The sequence below is a fragment of the Lithobates pipiens genome, unplaced genomic scaffold (genome assembly GCF_037356315.1).
Source record: "Lithobates pipiens isolate NorthernLeopardFrog02 unplaced genomic scaffold, aLitPip1_a1.2 Scaffold_10, whole genome shotgun sequence".
In the NCBI taxonomy this organism is placed as follows: Eukaryota; Metazoa; Chordata; class Amphibia; order Anura; family Ranidae; genus Lithobates; species Lithobates pipiens.
The window spans coordinates 104354860-104373943 of record NW_027507686.1 but is presented as its reverse complement, the minus strand read 5'-3'; the positions used below and the strand labels follow the sequence as shown (position 1 = coordinate 104373943).

Below are 19084 nucleotides of genomic sequence, written 5' to 3'. Positions count from 1 at the left end.
ACGTGAGATCAGAGAGGGCATATAAGTAAAGGATCTGGCTGAACCATCACAGGAACCACACCGGACTGTCCTCAATGTAAATTCCAAGCAGTAAAACTTCATAGCAGAGCCATGACGTCACCTCCCGGAGCCAGACCGATACTAAACTCACAGCAAGCCCAACTGATTACCAATAGAGCCGTTGCATATGTAATCTTGAAGCTCAATAATTCCTGCGCCACCCGCACTCTTGTGTAGTTTGAAGTTATTACATGGGCATCTAGCGCTCTTGCCTCCCCATGTAAACTTCCAGATTTTGATCATGATGCGGATGTAGGTGGGTGGTATGTTGAGAGGGAGCGATCTAAATATATAAAGAATCTGTGGGAGGATGGTCATTTTAAATGCTGCTATCCTGCCCAACCATGACAGTTCTGTTTTGGAGATATTACTGAGTTGTTCTAGTTTAAGTGGTTTAAAGCTGGCTTCTAGAAAAGCTGAGGTCATGGTAAGAGTTATGCCTAAATATGGGATACCTTTTCGGTGACCAGGAATAAGGTAGGGATTCTTGTAGTAGGTTTCTAGTAGATGTGGAGACCCCTAAATCTAATATCATGGATTTGGTAAAGTTGACTTTGTAATACGATACTTCCCCAAAAGTCTCTTAAAATTTTATGTGCCTGTGGTAGGGAGGTTTGTGGATGTGTCATTAGAATCACATTGTCTGCAAAAAGGTTAATTACATGGTTTCTAGATGCAAAGGTGAAGCCTGTGCTGTTAGCATGGGATCTAATGGTTTCGGCTAGTGGTTCAATCGTGAAATTAAATATTGTGGGGGGGAGAGAGAGGACACCCTTGTCGGGTACTGTTGGAGATATTGAAAGTTTTGGAGAGAAACCCCAAGGTATGTACTTGTGTGGAAGGACAAGAGTATAGTGCCAGTATGGCTGCTAGGATTGGACCTTTAAAGCCAAATTTGGATAGCACCATTTGCATATATGTCCAGTGAACCCTATCAAATGCCTTCTCTGCGTCTATGGAAAGCAGCAGAGAAGGTGTTCCAGTTTTAAGAGCATGGTGAATAATATTAACAATGCGTCTGGTGGCATCAGAGGTCTGTCTCCCCCCCCCCCCCCCCCCCCAAACAAATCCCATCTGGTCGCGATTAATGAGCATTGGAATGATATCCGTTAAACGTTTGGCTAATAGTTTCGCATATATTTTGATGTCCGAGTTGAGAAGAGATATTGGTCTGAAATTAGCTGGGGTAGTGGGTTCTTTTCCCCGTTTGGGCAACGTGACAATGTTGGGCTGTCAGCATCTCCTGAGGGAATGAAGAAGAATCTTTTGCTTGATTAAAAACATCTTGCATGTGTGGGGCCAGGATGCTTTTGAGTGTTTTGTAATATTCGTTGATAAAGCCATCAGGGCCTGGTGATTTACCATTAGGTAGCGTTATCGTGATTTTAGCTATTTCATGTGTGGAAAAGGGAGCATTTAGTTGTGCAAGGTGTTCTTCTGTCAGTGATGGCAAGTTAATGTTTTGTAAAAACTGTTGTATTTTGGTTAGGTCTGGTTGTGGCGTAGAGGCATCTGTATTCAAGTTGTATAACGCACTATAGTAATCTGCAAACTGATTCCTGTGGATTAATGATTTTGTGGTGCAGAGTGTCGTGGTGGAGGTAAGCTATCCTGTTTTTGATGCGTGCTTTTTTGATTCGACTAGCTAGATATTTCCCTGCTCTGTTTGCGTTGGCGTATGAATTTAATTGTAGTTTCCTGAGATGTTTGTCATATTGAGATAAATGTTCCCTCAGGGATTCTGAGTTTGGACAGGGTGTGTGACCTAGATGCAGACGGTGAGTTTTTATTTTGTTGTTCTGTTTTGTGTGTGTCTGATTTTAAGGTGTGTAATTTTTTGGAGAATCTTTTTTTTTTTTTTTTTTTTCTCCTGAGCTCCTAACTGTATTAGTATGCCTCTCATATAAGCTTTGTGAGAGTTCCACAAGGTGAAAGGCTCTATTGTAGGTGTCATTAGTATGGAAAAAATCACGGAGGTGTTGAGAGATCACAGAGAACGTTTGTGGTTCCTGTAATAGTCTAGTATTGCAGCGCCATATGGGAGGTGAGGAGGAGACGCCCTGTTCAGCAATAGACATTGATATAGTGGCGTGGGTGGACCACGTTATGTCATGTATCTGCATGGAGCTAATGCGTTTCAAAAGCCATTGATCCACAATGAACATATCAATGTGGGAGTATGAATTATGACTAGTGGAAAAGGTGTAGTCCTTTTCATTGGCATAAAGGCATCTCCATGCATCGAACAGTTCTTGTGTGTAAAAGGTGTTGTAAGGTTGACGGTCTAAGGACAGGTCCACAATAAGTTTGAAGTCGCCTCCGATTATAAGGTTTCCATAAAGCAGGGACTTGGCTTTTTTGAACACCTTCTGTAAAAAGCGTATTTGGTGGGTGTTCGGGGTATACACTAGAACTATTGTGTATGGGTTGGAGTTGATGTCTCCAGTGACTGAGGAACCTGCCTCCTTTGTCCGTATAGAAGTCTGAGTTGGAACGATAGGGAGTTCCTTATAGCCAGCATTTGCTGTTAGGTGTGCATGCTAGAAATACATGTGGGTATTCTCTTCGTGTGCACTTTGGCACTTTGTGCGTTTTGGAAGTGAGTCTCCTGCACACAGAGGATATCTGCTTTTAGTGAAAGGGCTTCTTTCCATAGGGGAATCTCTTTGCCGGGTGTTTCAGGCCCCGTGCATTTATAGATAGACAATAGTAATTTATAGTGTAGAGGGGTGTGGTGCTTGAAGGTGGGGCAACTACGCACTGTGACCCCGGGTGCTGTGTTAAAGTCCTCTGGGAGGTGGTGTGGAGTGTTCGGCTGTTTATCTTCATCTTCAGGTAACCGTTCCAAGTGACTGAGGTTGCTGTGTGTAAAAGGGGGATAACTAAAGGAACAAAAAAGACAAAACATGTAAAACAAGAACTGTGGTTCTGTAAGAAAGGACATTAAAACTGGTCCGCGTGCAGACATTGCTGCGTAACATAACAGGGCTATAGGAGACTAAACAGTAGACTCCTGCATCCGGAGATATTGTTGGTTGTCATCATATGTTGCTCATGAGCTAGCACCGGCGTGCTTTTTGTTAGCACGTTTATGTGACACCACCTGCCATTCTGTGTGCAGCGCCTGGGGTTGAGACGAAGAGATGGGCTGCACTGCCTTGTCTGGTAGAATCCCCCAGTGTTGCAGGATCGTCACACCTTCTAAGGTGGTGATGGATTTTGTGGTACCGTTGTGTGTAATGGCTAACATTTTTGGATATTGCTGGATAAAATCTTGTGGTTTCTAAGGGCCTTTGTAATCGTCGCTAGGTTGCGGCGCCTTTTGTAGAGTGTGCCTGGAGAGTCTGGTAGCAGGAGGACTTCTGCATACCGTGGAAGAGGAGAATCTAGCTTACATGCAGCCTGAAGGATCCGTTCTTTTACATGATAGAAATGGACTCTCAAAAGTATATCCCTTGGAGTACCTTCTGGTAGGAAGGATGGTTTAGGAATTCTGTGTAGTCTGTCCACTATGAGGTCCTGTGTGGTTAATTCAGGGACGAGAGTAGAGAATAAGGTGTGTGCATATTGTATGAGCTGCGTGGCTGGGACGGATTCTGGGACCCCACGCAGCTTTATATTTTTCCTCCTACTTCTGTCCTCAAGGTCAGCGACCTTGTCTTTTAACCATGTTATGTCCTCTCCCTGTGCTGTATGGGCATCTACCATAGTATTGTAAGTGGAGGCATAGGTATCCATCTGGTGTTCCATCTGGTCTACTCTGACCCCCAAGGCCTGCACTTTGTGGCCCTGATTTGATCCCTGTCACCATGTTGGCTTGTAGGGAGGATCTGAGTGAAAGCAACATCTCCTTGAGCATGGTGTCAGAGATTGGCCTATCTGCAGTTGGAAAGTGTGCTATTGGGTCTATCAGAGAAGTGGTTTGTGAGGTATTGGAGGCCTGCTGCCTGCTTACATCCATAACCGATGCTTCGTGTGGCCCGTGAGGGGATGCCATCCTCAGTTTGGACTTCTCGTGGACAGGCTTGAGGTGTCTGAGGAGGATCTGCTATGGGGTTGCGTTCGTGGAGACCGAGAGGCAATACCGGTCTGACCGGTTTTGTGGATCTCGGCCCTGTTCTCCGGCCTCTGTGTGTAGAAACCGCCGCCATTTTGCGAGAGCCCGCGGGAATTCTGTGAGAAGAAATCGGGCATTTTTTTCAGTCGCGGTGGATTCTTTCTGCGCCTCGTCATCCCAAGAAGTTTCGGTAGTGTCGCGGAGTAGTTTGTAGTCGTGTGTCGGATCGGTGCGCTCCGATGTTTTTGGATTTCTCCGGCGGCCGAGCGGAGCTCCTAGGTCAGGCGTCCATCTTGGAGCTCGGTCGCCACGCCTCTCCCAAAAATGTGCTGTATTTTTCATTTAGTTTTCATCACCGTAAAAATGCGGTTAACAACTTTGACAAACATTTTTCGTTTACGAAATGAACACTACCCTACACTTGTTACCCAACAGCTGGGTTCATGTGTATCTGAGGCACTCCTTCATACCCTCAGCCACATTGCTTCCTGCCTTGTGGTGCCACATGGCTGATTCTACACACAGGAGGGCCAGTTCTGCTGTACTGGGTGCTTCCCACACTCCACTAATGGCTTTGGTTCTCCTCTGCTCCATCCAGGGAGAATCTTATTGCAGTCGTGCAGTACTTTATGGGTCAAATAGCATTCATTATTGCGGAGTCTGATTGCAGATGTCATAACTGCTCTCCCCACCTTACTTTGCAGAATCCTTATCCATTCTGCCAATGGCCTCTGAGCCTTCAGTCAGTAAAACTGTCTGATGCTGTGTGTCTCCAGTCACTGATGGAAGAACATGAATCTAAAGAGTCTTCTGCCATTATACCCAAACTGAAACAGACCATTGTACCTAACGGTGCTTTTCTTAGTCTAGGCTCCTTTAGGGCTCTTATGACTGCCAGGACCCTTTGGTGTATGTGCTGTTTTAGTCATTTTTTTATTCCGTAGATTGGAAAAATCTTGACTGGACGTTTGTACCTCCCAAGTGGCCATCAGCTTTTTACCTGGTTTGAGGAAGATTTTAAGTGGCTTACCACATTTGTGGATTTGGCAGCCTCCTGTCCTAACAAACCATCTGCCATCCCAGTGACAGATTCCTCCTGTCTTTAACGACCCCATTGACAAGTGGCTGGAGGTCCTTTCTAAAAAAGATTTTTCTGTGTCAGGTCCTGCACTGCAACCTTTCTTGCTTGTGACTTAAACTGTCAAAACCAAGCTGACTGCAGTAAGGCTATTAGAAGGAATATTATCTGTCGGTTAATCCCTTGTTCAGGGAGCATTTGGAACTTATAATGGGGGTGTGGATAGTCTGAGACGAATGAGATGGAGAAAGAAAGGGGAAAGGAGGGAGAAAGAAAAAAGGGGAGGAGAGAAGGAAGGAAAGAGGAATGGAGGAACAGCAGGCCTAGATCCTACACCACAGTACAAACATGTATTCCAGAGTTTAACAAATCAGCAGATAAAGATACTCCAAACATCTGGTGTTAGTGCTTCAATCATACCGGCACCATGGTTGTTGTGGTGCCAGGATGATTGAAGCACATTATTTCTATTATTACACTGAAATTTAAAATGAAATGGTTCAACTCACCATAATGCAGAATCAGTGTTAGTCCTGAGCATGTCACTTGCCACATTGCCTGCCACCAGATGACATCAGGTGCTCCTAGTGGAGTCCCTCCCCACATCTGGTGTTCCCAGATGCGCAGCCCCTTGCCTTGCGTCTGGCGTTTCCCCCGCCCCGGGCAGCGCAGTCCCGCCTTGCGTCTGGCGGTTCCCCCTCCCGGGTGGTAGAATCTCTCCTTGCGTCTGGTGGTCCCCCCCCCGTCTGGTGTTCAGTGGGTAGGGGCGGGACCGTGCAGCCAATAGGCTTCAGTGTACAAGAGAATTGTTCACTGAAAGTGCAGCCGATTGGCTGCCCCTCCTCTCCCACTGGACACGAGGGGAAATGCGGAAGCCGTATTTTTGTAGCCCGCCAGCCATTTATTGCCTAAAACGTTCCAGATTTTCCTGGGACAAAAGCCTTGTCCCAGGAAATACTATCAAATGCTTATTAGTGTTTAGTGATAGTGGCACAGGTTATCTGCAGGTGCTTGCATGTTGAGGTATAACCTAATATTTACATCCAAAGATTTGTGAGGAATAAAGCTTCATTTGGACGAAGAGCCAGTACCTTAGCTAGGATTTTAACATCACTCTGCAACAATTACATCAGTCTGTAGGAACCCTGATACAATGGATCCTTGCCCGAATTCAGAAGAACATCATTGGCCCTGGACATGGAAGACACTTAAAACTAAACAAAACTCACGCTAAGGTGCTCCAATAATGAGTGCAAAGGTGCTATAACCTTAATTAGTGAAAGAAAAATAAGAAACAGCACTAGCAGAATATATTAATCTGAACAATTCAGTGATATAGTCAATGATGCTATATAAATCTGTATACTTGTGCTATACAAATCAATATGCAAACAAAAATATATAATGTAAACAAAGCTAAGTCACTAAAGTGCTTAGTGCTCATATGATGGAATAAAGTGCAATGGTGCTCCAAACTTGAAAAATGTGAGGTGCCAACACCCCCCCCCCCCTTCGGTTACCCCAATCATCAGAAACTCGCCAGAAACAATGGACCCTCAGCTTTACAATATAGGGGTCAAAATGGCTGTAAACTAGTGATCTGGAGTATGTAGGATGGTTGCTCAAAGGCTCCACCCAGAGGGGTTGCTTTATAACAGGATACACCATACTCCATAGATGAGAAAACAAAGAGCCCATGGTGAAATACTGTTAGAATGAAATTCAAAGCATGAACTCGTCGCCACTTACAGGATAGCTGACAAGAACAGGCATCGGTGGGAACATCAGAGTCCGCACACTTAATGGCATGCGTTCCACGAAGGCGGAAATTGCATCAATGGTTATTGTGAACCGTATGTGCGTTGACACGTTTCGCCCCTCCTCCAAGGTGTCCAAAAGGACATCATTTCTGGTTCCTTGCAATCAATTTATACCTTAGGGGAGATCACTCTGACCTCTGGGGAGAAGGTAGAGACCTATTACGATCAATGTAACCATAACCAACTTCCTTCTCAGTAACCTAATTCCCTGTTGCCAGATAAATCAGTATTTTAATATAAGTAAAAGCCGTAATGGCAAACATGCCATTTGGCTAACATAGTACACCTAATGGGATGTATCCATTTCTGTCAACATCTTTAAAACAAAGTCAGAGATGGTAGTTTTTCATTCTCTTTATATATGGTAAGATCCTGGAAATTCACCATTTGGTGACCAAGTTTCTGAGAAGGAAATACCATAGGAATTGTTTCCCATTTCCTCAAGAAAGCTACAGAAAGATTCCGGTGAGCCTACCCATACTATCACAATATCGTCTATCTCTTAAAGAATTTGAGCTCTGGTACCGTATATACTCGAGTATAGGCCGACCCGAATATAAGCCGAGGCCCCCAATTTACCCCCAAAAAAACTGGCAAACTTATTGACTCGTGTATAAGCCGAGGGTGAGACATGCCTGTCCATCCCTGTGTGTGTGTCCGTCCCTGTGTGTCCGTCCATCCCTGTGTGTCCGTCCATCCCTGTGTGTGTGTGTGTCCATCCATCCATCCATCCCTGTGTGTGTGTGTCCATCCATCCATCCATCCCTGTGTGTGTGTGTGTCCATCCATCCATCCCTGTGTGTGTGTGTCTCCATCCATCCATCCATCCATCCCTGTGTGTGTGTGTCTCCATCCATCCATCCCTGTGTGTGTGTGTCTCCATCCATCCATCCCTGTGTGTGTGTGTCTCCATCCATCCATCCATCCCTGTGTGTGTGTGTCTCCATCCATCCATCCATCCCTGTGTGTGTGTGTCTCCATCCATCCATCCATCCCTGTGTGTGTGTGTGTGTGTCCAGCCTACCTGTGTCCCGAGCCTGTGTCCCGAGCCTCCGTCCCCTGCCTTGCCTCCTTGCCGCCGTGCCTTGCCTCCTTGCCTCCGTCCCGTGCCGTGCCTTGCCTCCTTGCCTCCGTCCCGTGTCGTGCCTTGCCTCCGTCCCGTCCCGTGCCGTGCCTTGCCTTGCCTCCGTCCCGTGCCTTGCCAGGATCGCCGCTCTTCGTCGGCGCCTCGGCGGCCATTCTAAAATTCAAAAGCCGCGCCTCCGCCTTCGCCTGTGATAGGCGGAACACTGAATTTCCCAGCAGCCTGTGTTCCGCCTATCACGGACATCGTCTCATCCTCGTACTACGGACGAGGATGAGACTATGTCCGTGATAGGCGGAACACAGGCTGCTGGGAAATTCAGTGTTCCGCCTATCACAGGCGGAGGCGGAGGCGTGGCTTTCGAATTGTAGTATGTCCGCCGTCTGTCTGCTCGATACGCTGATCGAGCAGTCAGACGGCGATGACTCGAGTATAAGCCGAGGGGGGCACTTTCAGCCTCAAAAAAGAGGCTGAAAATCTCGGCTTATACTCGAGTATATACGGTATATTTCTATCATAAATAGCTTCCTTTTCCCACAGCCTCATAAAAAGTTTTGCCACTCATGGGCCATATTTAGCCCCCATAGTTGCACCCTTTTTCTTTCTAATATTTTTTCTCATGCCAAAAAAATGATGGCTCATTGCCAAATCAAGGGCCTGTAGAAGGAATTCCCTCTGTTTCTGTTTGATATTACTTCCCAATGCACACTCAACAGCCTTCAAGGCATGATGTTAATCAATCTAAATATCCCCCCAGTCTAGAGAACAGTGAGTCAACTCCACTGACTATAGATCTACCTGGGAGTCTAAGTGGATTCTTATGCACTTTGGGTAGCTAGTAAATAACCAGAACTTTAGGTGCAGCTGGAATAAGTTATCTTGCCTCTTTCTTGTTTAATATTCCATCCTTATGTGCTCCTTTAACCTCTAGCCGACCAGCCGCTGCTGTTATACCAGTCAATATATGCTTATTGTGATATTTTTGGTTAAAAAAAAAAAATAGAATCTATATTGGCCTAAACTGAAGAATTTTTTTGGGGATATTTATTATAGCAAAAAGTACAAAATATTGCGTTTTCTCTTATATTCACCGACCGACACAGCTCTTCTCTGTAACAAATGGGTTGTTAGCCTTATGACTAGGAGAATACTAGGCATAGTTGTAATACAACACTCAGAATTTAGTTCCTCCCGGGGGGGCGGTCCCACAGGCTACAAACCCCCACCCTGCACATCATGCATCAGTTTTATTTTGCCTAGCAAAGAAGGAGGACCTAGGAACCCTGCGGGCCCATCAGTCCGTGCTTTTTTTACGCAGAAGCTTGGGTTTTTGCGCAAGATGAATGATCCTGTGATCTATCAACAGCCGGCTGGGTGACAGGCTGGATACCCTTATCCTTGTAGTCTCCCCAGTCCGTCCATCAAGCATGTGCAGGTCGCAGCTACGGCTCGACAGGCCACGACATACCTCAGCTCCAGAGGTGGTCAGTGAGCTTTTATGCTTCGGGCCGTACATATGACCGGACTACTGATGTCTGAGTCACAGTATGCCAAGGCTATTAGCCTACCCTGTACGGATCAGGAGTAGGTCTACAGTGGAATGTCTCCCAGCTCTTCAGGACTGGTAAGTACAGCTCTTCCTTCCCCGGCAGGGTTGAGCAGCTGGGCATTCCTTGGGAGGTCTTCTCTGCCCTATCTCCCCCTGGGGGGGGGGGGGTGGGGATTGCTGCATGTGGTACTGAGCAGTGTGTGTGTCCCTGAGGGCGGCTCTCACCTGGGATAGGGGGCTGGCTGGTGGGTGGTGCCTGGATCCTGTGCATTTAGCTCCCGGGATGTGCCTGTGAGGTCTGGCTGTGTTTTCGGTACAACGCTGTGTCTCTGCCACATTTTTGTCTCTGTCCCTCATGGAGCTGGCTGGTGGCCATTTTAGCTGTGGGCGAGGGCAGCATGTCTTCTGGGCTTCAAGCGGCCATTTTCCAAGTGCTTTCCTAATCAGGACACTAATTGCCATTTTCTAGAAGCCTGAGCACGTTTCAGTGTTCTCCAGCAGCAGCTACATGTGCTTTCAGCTTCCAGTTTGTTGTTACTGGATGCTGGGCGGCCTCCCTATGTAGTCTGAGCACGTTTTTTTCAAATCGTTTTAACGATTGTTCTGACGGACTGCCATCGGCACAGTTTTGGTTTCCTCTGCACCTGGGAGCACTAGGGATCTACAGGCACTGCTGTGAAGAGTGCGGCACTCTTCAGGGTGGGGAGTCCGGCGGGTTAGAAACCCTCAGACCTGTGGCAGGTAGGGTAGGGTCAGCATGGCTTCAGAAACTGGTGTTTCTTCCCCCGAAATACGGGCATTTGCAACCGGGTCACCTGCGGACTGCACAGTTTCCATGGCCACCCTGACGGCTGTCCTCAATTCATTCGTTGCCACGATGGAGGCGGTGCGTGGGAAGAAAGGTGCTAAAAAGCGGCCCCTGTCCTCTAGGGAGAGCTCTGACGCAGACTCTGGTCCTGCTGAGGCCAGTGACCCGACTCGGTCTTGTCAGATGATGCTGACCAGGACCATTCAGACAGTGAGGATGAGTCCCCGTCTGGGTCCAGGCATGACAAATCACTTGCTGGAGCACTTATCACAGCTGTGCGTGATACCCTGAAGATCCGGGAGCCAGCGGATCCCTCTGCTGATGTACCGGTCCCCTTTGGATCCCACAAGCCAGCACGTTCACCTAAGGTGTTCCCGTATCTGACTTATTTTGGCAAGTTCATTTACAAGGTATGGGGTCGCCCACAACGGACCTTTTCGGTCCCCAAATACACGGCAGTGCATTATCCCTTTAAGGAAAGCCTTCTCAAAGTGGTCGGCTCCCATGGTCGTGGACCCTCCAGTATCCAGGTTTAAATAAAGTAACCATGACCCTGATTAAGGGGACTCCTGCATTCAAAGATCCAACGGACAGGAAGGCCGAGGCAGTGGCTCATTCCTTGTTTATGGTTGTGGGGTCTGCCGTACAACCTGTACTGGCATCCGCACTTGTGTCAGACACTGACTGAGTGGGAAAAACGTTTGCACCACGAATTGGGAGAGCAACAGGCTTCCCCTGTCTGCGTGGAACTAGCAGACCAACTAGTCCTAATTTGGCTAAAATGCTGGTCTGCTAACCAGGCATCCAAAAAAGCCCTGACGGATCTTCCTTTCCTTGGCGACCGGCTCTTTGGAGCCTCATTAGATGACACTCCCCAGGCCAGGAAGGCTAAGGAGCCACGCTGTAGGCAATGGCACGCTGTTTCCGCTCTCAAACGGCTTTTTCATCCACCCGGAGCTTCGACAAAACGTCCCCAGTCCGACAAGACACCCACGGACGGTCAAAAACATCCTTGGAACCTTAAGCCTAACAAACCTGCGAATAAGTGCTACCGCATGAAGGTTTGCCCCCACCCATGTCTCGGGTGGGGGGTCACCTTTGGGAGTTTGCAGCCCGGTGTCCCTCCCGGTTATCCGACCAATGGGGTCTGCGATCTGATTTCCACAGGCTACAAGATAGTTTCTCTCTTGGCCACCAAACGGATTCTTCCCCTCCAGCAAACCCGTACTCCTGGTTCGCCGGGAGGCCCTGTTGGCGGTAAGGGATTTGCTGAATTGTGAGGTGATTGTACCGATTCCAGACTCTGAACGCTTCCAGGGATTCTACTCAAACCTGTTTGTGGTTCCCAAGAAGGAAGGGGTACGTCCGATCTTGGACCTAAAAGCCCTCAATCACTTTGTGAAAGTGCAGAGGTTCAGAATGGAATCAGTTCACTCAGTAGTCACTACACTCCATCAAGGGGACTCTCTGGCATCCTTAGACATCCAGGATGCGTACCTGCACATACCCATATGCCTACGGCATCAAAAGTTTCTGCGATTTGCAGTCGGGGGAAGCCCATTACCAGTTTGTGGCTCCTCCTTTTGGTCTGGCACCAGCCCCCTGAGTCTTTACCAAGGTACTGGCTCCAGTTTTGGCATTGCTGCGACAATGTGGGATCGCGATTGTGGGCTACCTAGACTATCTCCTCCTGAGAGCATCTTCCGCCTCAGAATTGGAGGAGGATGTGGCGATCACCATGCAGACCCTGCAAGATTTTGGGTGGCTATTGAACCTCAAAGTTGGTGATTGTGCTGACCCAGCGTCTGGAGTACCTAGGTTTGCTGTTGGACTCCAGGGAAGCAAGAGTTTTTCTCCGTTCAGATAAATTGCAGACTCTCAGATCTGCGGTCAAACTGCTTATGAACCGCAAGTGGTAGTCGCTTTTGCATGCTGGTACTGGGGTCCTTTGAGGCAGTACCTTATGCCCAGTTCCACACCAGAGTCCTGCAGACGGAGATTTTGACAAAATGGGACAAATCTCAGTTGTCCCTGGATCGACAGATCCAGGTGAGCCAGTCAGACACTCACTGATCTAGTGGTTGAGGTCCCCGGTGATTCAGTTGGGAAAATCGTTCCTTCCTCTGAAATGGACTGTAATCGCATCGGACGCCAGTCTATCCGGCTGGGGTGGAGTGATGGGGATTCAGTCGGCTCGGTGCCTCTGGTTGACGGAAGAATCAGTTACCGATCAATCTGCTTGAATTGAGAGCGATCAGGCTGTGCCTCTACACATGGTCGATAAGACTTCAAGAGCGTCAGATCAGGATACAGTCAGACAATGCCACGGCTGTGATTTACGTCAATCACCAAGGGGGAACAAGAAGCTTGGCCACTGCACGGGAGGTCACTCACATACTTCGGTGGGCAGAGCGACACATACCGGCCCTGTCAGCCATTTACATCCCGGCAGTGGAGAACTGGCAGGCGGACTATGAGTCGTCAGATGCTGGATCCAGGAGAATGGGCATTGCATCCGGAAATATTCAGGTTGTGCCTGAAGTGGGGCACACCAGATGTGGATCTACTAGCCTTCCCGTCTCAATTGGAAGGTGCCAAGGTTTGTGTCCAGGACGAGATCCGTGGGCAGATGCGCTGGTGGCTCTGTGGGAGCAGCACCAGCTGATCTACGCCTTTCCGCCACTGAAACTGTTGCCACGTCTGATTCGCAGAGTGGAGGCCGAGGGGATCCAAGTAATACTGGTTGCCCCAGATTGGCCTCAGCGTCCTTGGTACGCAGTCCTGGTGCGTCTGGTGGCATACGCTCCCTGGAGACTGCCGTTGCGGGAGGACCTCCTGTCTCAAGGTCCAATTCTCCATCCTGCTTTACCATCGCTGGCTTTAACGGCATGGCTATTGAGAGCCAGGTGTTGAGGAACCAGGGTCTGTTGGACAGTTGGGTCATGTTGAGAGCATGGAAATCTTCTTCTCGGAAGATATACTATAGTACCTGGAAGGCCTATATCTCCATGTGTGAGGCGAAAGGATGGCATCCGCTCTCCTTTTCCATATCCAGGATCCTGCTTTTTCTCCAGCAAGGAGTTGACCAGAGATTGGCATTAAGCACCATCAAAGGGCAAATTTCAGCCTTGGCTGTCTCTTTTCAATGACCCCTGGCATTGCGTGTCTTAGTGAGTACCTTCGTTCAGGGGGTACGACACGTAGTCCCTCCAGTGCGTCCACCGTTGCCCCCATGGGATTAGAACCTGGTGTTGGCGCTTCAAAAACCACCGTTTGAAAACATCCGTGAGATTCCCCTGTTGACTCTTTCCCAGAGAGTGGTCTTTCTAGTGGCCATCGCATCGGCCAGGAGGGTTTCAGAACTGGCGGCCTTGTCCTGCAAGTTGCCCGATCTGGTTATCCACAGGGATAAGGTGGTGTTGCATCCGAAACCGCCCTTTTCTACCGAAAGTGGTGGCACTTCACGCCCTGTAGTTGCAATTTAATATGCAATAGATATTTGGTTTTTCGATAAAAACGCAGTACTGTTAATGCACTGTTGCATTACTTCCGCAGTTTGGTGCGGTCTTGGGGATCACCTTGTTGAGGATACCCTGTTGTTTGTTTGTTTGTTTTTTGTGGGGGTTTTCCATGCACTGCTGTTTTTTTGTGGGTTTAGTTTTACTAGTTCCCACTTGCCATGGCGGATGAAGTTTTTATGCTGTTTTTCCCACCCCTCGTTGACGTACTGATGCTGCTTTGCAGGGTGGGGGTTTGTAGACTGAGGGACCGCCTGGCCGGAAATAAGAGTTCTGAGTGTTGTATTACAACTATGCCTAGTATTCTCCTAGTGATAAGGCTAACAACCCATTTGTTACAGAGGATCTGTGTTGGTCGGTGAATTACAGAGAAAAGGATTTTACGGTGAGTACAAAAAATTCTATTTTTTTTTTTCAAAATTGTCACGCTTTTTTGTTTATAGTGCAAAAAAAACCCCAAAAAACGCAGAGGTGATAAAATGCCACCAAAAGTAATCTCTATTTGTGGCGGGAAAAAAAAAATTTTTGTTTGGGGACAACGTCGCACAACCGTGCAATTGTCAGTTAAAGTGACGCAGTGCCGTATCACAAAAAAATTGCATGGTCCCCCAATCCTTCCGGGGCTAAAGCCTTTTCAAATTGGCTCTTAAATTTGTTTGTAGGATACCCCTTCAGTTTTTCATAGGTCTCACTATCCCCCACTAATCTATCCCCCCCACCCAAAGAATTGAACACCTCAACAAAACGATTGTTGGTGATTTTAGGATTAAAAATATAATTATTTTGAGAGGTATGCTGATACTCCTCTATGGGTTGGTCCGCTGATGGACTATTCTTTGCATAAAACTTTTCTTACAAATTTCTGGAAATCAATAAAAACATCACAATTATTTAGATTCCTGTCTAAAGCGTATTTAAGACACAATTATAAAGCATTGAGCTTATCTTTTGAAATAATAGCATCACTCAAGTTGACAATTCCTTCCATTATGTTTATTTTTTCCTCCCCTGCATCCTCTTGTCCTTCTCTTCTTTCCCATCTAGATATGCTTGAGGAGGTGCCATGGGATACCACAGTCTCCAGGAAGACTTTTGGCATCATACATAGCATTAAAAGCAGTCATTCGGTTTGGCAGATTGGTCTCCCATATCTGGTGTAGAACTCCATGGGGATACCATCATCACCAGGGGCCTTGCATGTAGGAAAGGAAGCAGCTGCCTTCTGCAACTCCTCCAGAGTCAATGGAGAGTCAATTAGTATGCTGATTTGGGATAAAGTAGGGAGCATCAAATTGCATAAGCATTCGGAGCCTCCACAGAATACTGTTTGCTCAGCTTTTAAATATAAGGCCATCGGTGAATCTTATGGCTACAATATGTATTTGAATGGTACACATTAATGTAATAAACCTACCTGTCAAAATTGTGAAAGTGTACAAATATGTAAAAGGCGGCACAGTGATGTAGTGGGTAGCACTCTCACCTAGCGGTAAAAAGGGTCGCTGGTTCAAATCCCAACCACGACGCTACCTGCCTGGAGTTTGCATGTTCTCCCTGTGCCTGTGTGGGTTTCCTCCAGGTACTCTGGTTTCCTCCCACACCCCAAAGACATGCAGTTAGGTTAATTGGCTTCTGTCCAAAATTGGCCCTGGTATATGAATGGGGACTTTGGATTGTGGGCACCTTGAGGGTAGCGACCAATGTGAGTGTGCAATGTACAGGGATAGGGACTATTGTAGACACTCAGATTGAACAGGATGGACTGGTGTCTTTATTCAACCTTGCTAACTATGTAACTAACAATAAGGCTAGGCATCATTGGTTGCAGTCGTCGGGGGAAAAATTTTATTGATCTTAAAATCTACATTCAAACGAGCAATAGGTGTGTATGAGGCACAAGAGGATTGATCGTTTGGGGGCTTGTGAATTAAGATTATATGGGCATGACTCATTGAATCAGGCAATGCTCCCTCTTTCAAAAAATTTGAGTAAAGAGAAGCCAATACAGGAGCAAGAAAGTCACTATGGGCCTCGTAGAATTCAATAGGAAGGCCATCCGGTCCTGGAGACTTCCCCAATGGAAAGGAACCAATGATTGAAAGGACCTCCTCCTCCGCTAAGTTAGCTGGCTGAAAATCGGAAGTCAACTGGGAAGTATATAGTGTCTGATGAAACTGGCGAAAGGTCTCCAAAATTTTAGATTGTGTACTAGCCATTTCTCCTGAGGGGGTGCGTATTTCCAAAATCAAAATAGTCTGTTCATGTTTAGCCATGCTGGCCAAAAACAGACCATTACGATCCCCATGCTCGAACTTCTGTTTATTTTTATATAGATCCATCCTTGTAGCCTCAGCCATATACAGATGCAAGGCCCATATTCCATGGAGTAAAGCATTGAAGTTGAACATTGAACATTAAATTCCCAGTATTCTACAAAAGGGACAGAATTTTATTAACCACATCTGGATGTGAACCCCAGTGGGTTCCCAATCTCCACTGGTCTGCATCTTGAGAGTAATGAAGACTAAATGTAAGCATTAGCGGAGCATGGTCATATAACCCGCTAGGCAAATGTTTAGCATCTACCATGTCTGCTAATATTGGTGGAAGCTAGATCTATATGGGAAGAAGTTGAAAAATAAGAATATGCTCTAGTTAACCACTTAAGCCCTGGACCATTAGGCTGCCTAAAGACCAGAGGGCTTTTATACAATTTGGTTCTGCTTTAACTGGTAATTTTGCAGTCATGCAATGTTGTACCCAAATGAAATTTGTCCTTTTTTTTTTCCCCCACAAATAGAACTTTTGATGGTATTCGATTGCCTCTGCGATTTTTATTTTTTGCGATATAAATGGAAAAAGAGTGAACATTTTGAAAAAAGTGTTTCTACTTTTTGTTATAAGGAAAATCCAACAAACTCAATTTTAGTCATACGTTTATGCCAAAATGTGTTCAGCCACGTGTCTTTAGTTAAAAAAAAAAAAATAAAAAAATGTCAAGCGTATATTGGTTTGCACAAAAGTTGTAGCGTCTACAAACTAGGGTACATTTTCTGGAATTTACACCGCTTTTAGTTTGACTGTCTATCTCATTTCTTGAGGTGCTAAAATGGCAGGGCAGTAGAACCCCCCCCATGACCCCATTTTGGAAAGTAGACACCCCAAGGAAATTGCTGAGGCATGTTGAGCCCATTGAATATTGAATTTTTTCATCCCAAGTGATTGAAAAAAAAACATTTTTACATAAAGTTGTCACTAAATATATTGCCCACACATGCCATGGTTGTATGTGGAATTGCACCCCAAAATACATTTTTCTACTTCTCCTGAGCATGGGGATACCTCATGTGTGGGACTTTTTGGGAGCCTACGGGGCCCCCGAAAACCAAGCACCGCCTTCAGGATTTCTAAGAGCGTAAATCTTTGATCTCTCTCCTATCAGTTTTGAAGGCCATAAAATGCCAAGATGGCACAAAATGCCAAGATGGTACAAACCTGCTCCAAATGACCCCATTTTGTAAAGTAGGCACCCAAGCAATTTGCTGAGAGGCATGGTGAGTAGTGGACCAATATGAACGCAACATACTCATTTGAACTATGCCATGTCGAGGGAAAGGCCCAGGAAGATCTTAAATTCGGAAACCATAATTGGTCTCCAATCTTTGGCAAGCGAGGACTGGGGAATAGTGGCGATGTATTGACCAGTGCAAAAATTGCTTTGGTCTACAATAGATCTGTAGAGATCTTCGGTGAAAGAGCTAATAAAAATCAAGTGACGTACAATCAACTGTTTCCACCTGAATGCCAGTTTGGCCAGTGAATGGGGGAAGTACTGGTGCTGCAGAAGTAGCAGATTCCCAATTAGGATTAGGTAGCAGGAAGGGCACTATGGGCTTGACGGGCATGTCTTTGTCTTCTTGGTGGCAGAGGGACACTACTTGTGCTTGCCACTTCACCAGCTTGAACTGCACTTATGGGACTCACCACATCACCAAGTGTTACTGCAGTGCTGGATGTACTAGGCTGCTGGTGCTTGCTAGTTCACCAGAAGGACTAGCGGCACTAGTACTTTGCTCCATATGCGAGCCCTGCAGGTCTTGCACCTCAACAGCAGAAGATGATCAGGGTCTGGTACGCCTGACCTTGGCAGGGACCACAACTCTGTCATCAGAGCTATTTGTCATGGAGCCACTGTCGTCTATAGCAGGGATCTCTAAACTACGGCCCTCCAGCGGTTGCAGAACTACACCTAACAGGCATTGCAAAACTGTCAATCAGACATGACTAGGCATGATGGGAATTGTAGTTCCTGAACAACTGGAGGGCCATAGTTTGGAGACCCCTGGTCTACAGGATCGTGTTCTGAGCCTGAATCTGACAGATGAGTGACTTCCTCTTCACTATCGGTCATGCTCAGAAATGTATAGGCCTCCTCACTAGTGTACCTTCAATTTGCTATTTTGGGCTCTAAATTTAGTGGTACACTAGTGAGATTCACAGGTAACAAAGCTCCTGTCAGCGACTGTATCAAAATGCTACCAAAAAAAAGTTAGCGATCGCAGGAATCAGCCCTGACTCTAACGCTGCAGTTATGTGTGTTGTGTTTTGTAAGTGACAGTGATCGATCGCTACTGCACTTGGGTGGCTGGGCGGAGGGGCAAAACACAGGCGCTAGCAGATATCTGGGCTGATCCCGCTAACACTGCGTTTTTTGGGAACCCTAAACTGCTGGGGGCGCTAGCATAGATCTGATCGGATATTGATCCGTTCAGATACTATACCACAAAGGGAGGTGTATGCTGCATGTGTGGGTGTTGGCAGTACTGGCACTAACCTGACTCTGCCTGGGGCGATGCAGACCCTATCTGACCCTAAAACCTAACTTGTATCACCCGCCGGGCGATCAGGGGGTTAAACTTTTATTAGGTAATAAATGGCAGGTGCCCATTTAATACATTGACCTGGATCTTTTTTATTTTTGTAAATTCATAAGATTGTGTGTTTCCTAGACACAGGAAAAAACCAGAACAGAAGTAGGGGAAGTTTCTAATTTGCCTGGAGCGATCGCCAGGGGGTGGCCATGAATTGGTGGCCTCCCCTTCAGCACAGA

At 46.8% G+C, this 19084-nt stretch overlaps 1 protein-coding gene across 2 annotated transcripts in view; it reads left to right on the top strand.

Moving 5' to 3' along the window:
* LOC143933943 (spectrin beta chain, non-erythrocytic 1-like) overlaps positions 1–19084 on the top strand; it is a gene marked incomplete in the record, with an annotated part of 1131488 nt that overhangs the window by 832926 nt on the left and 279478 nt on the right.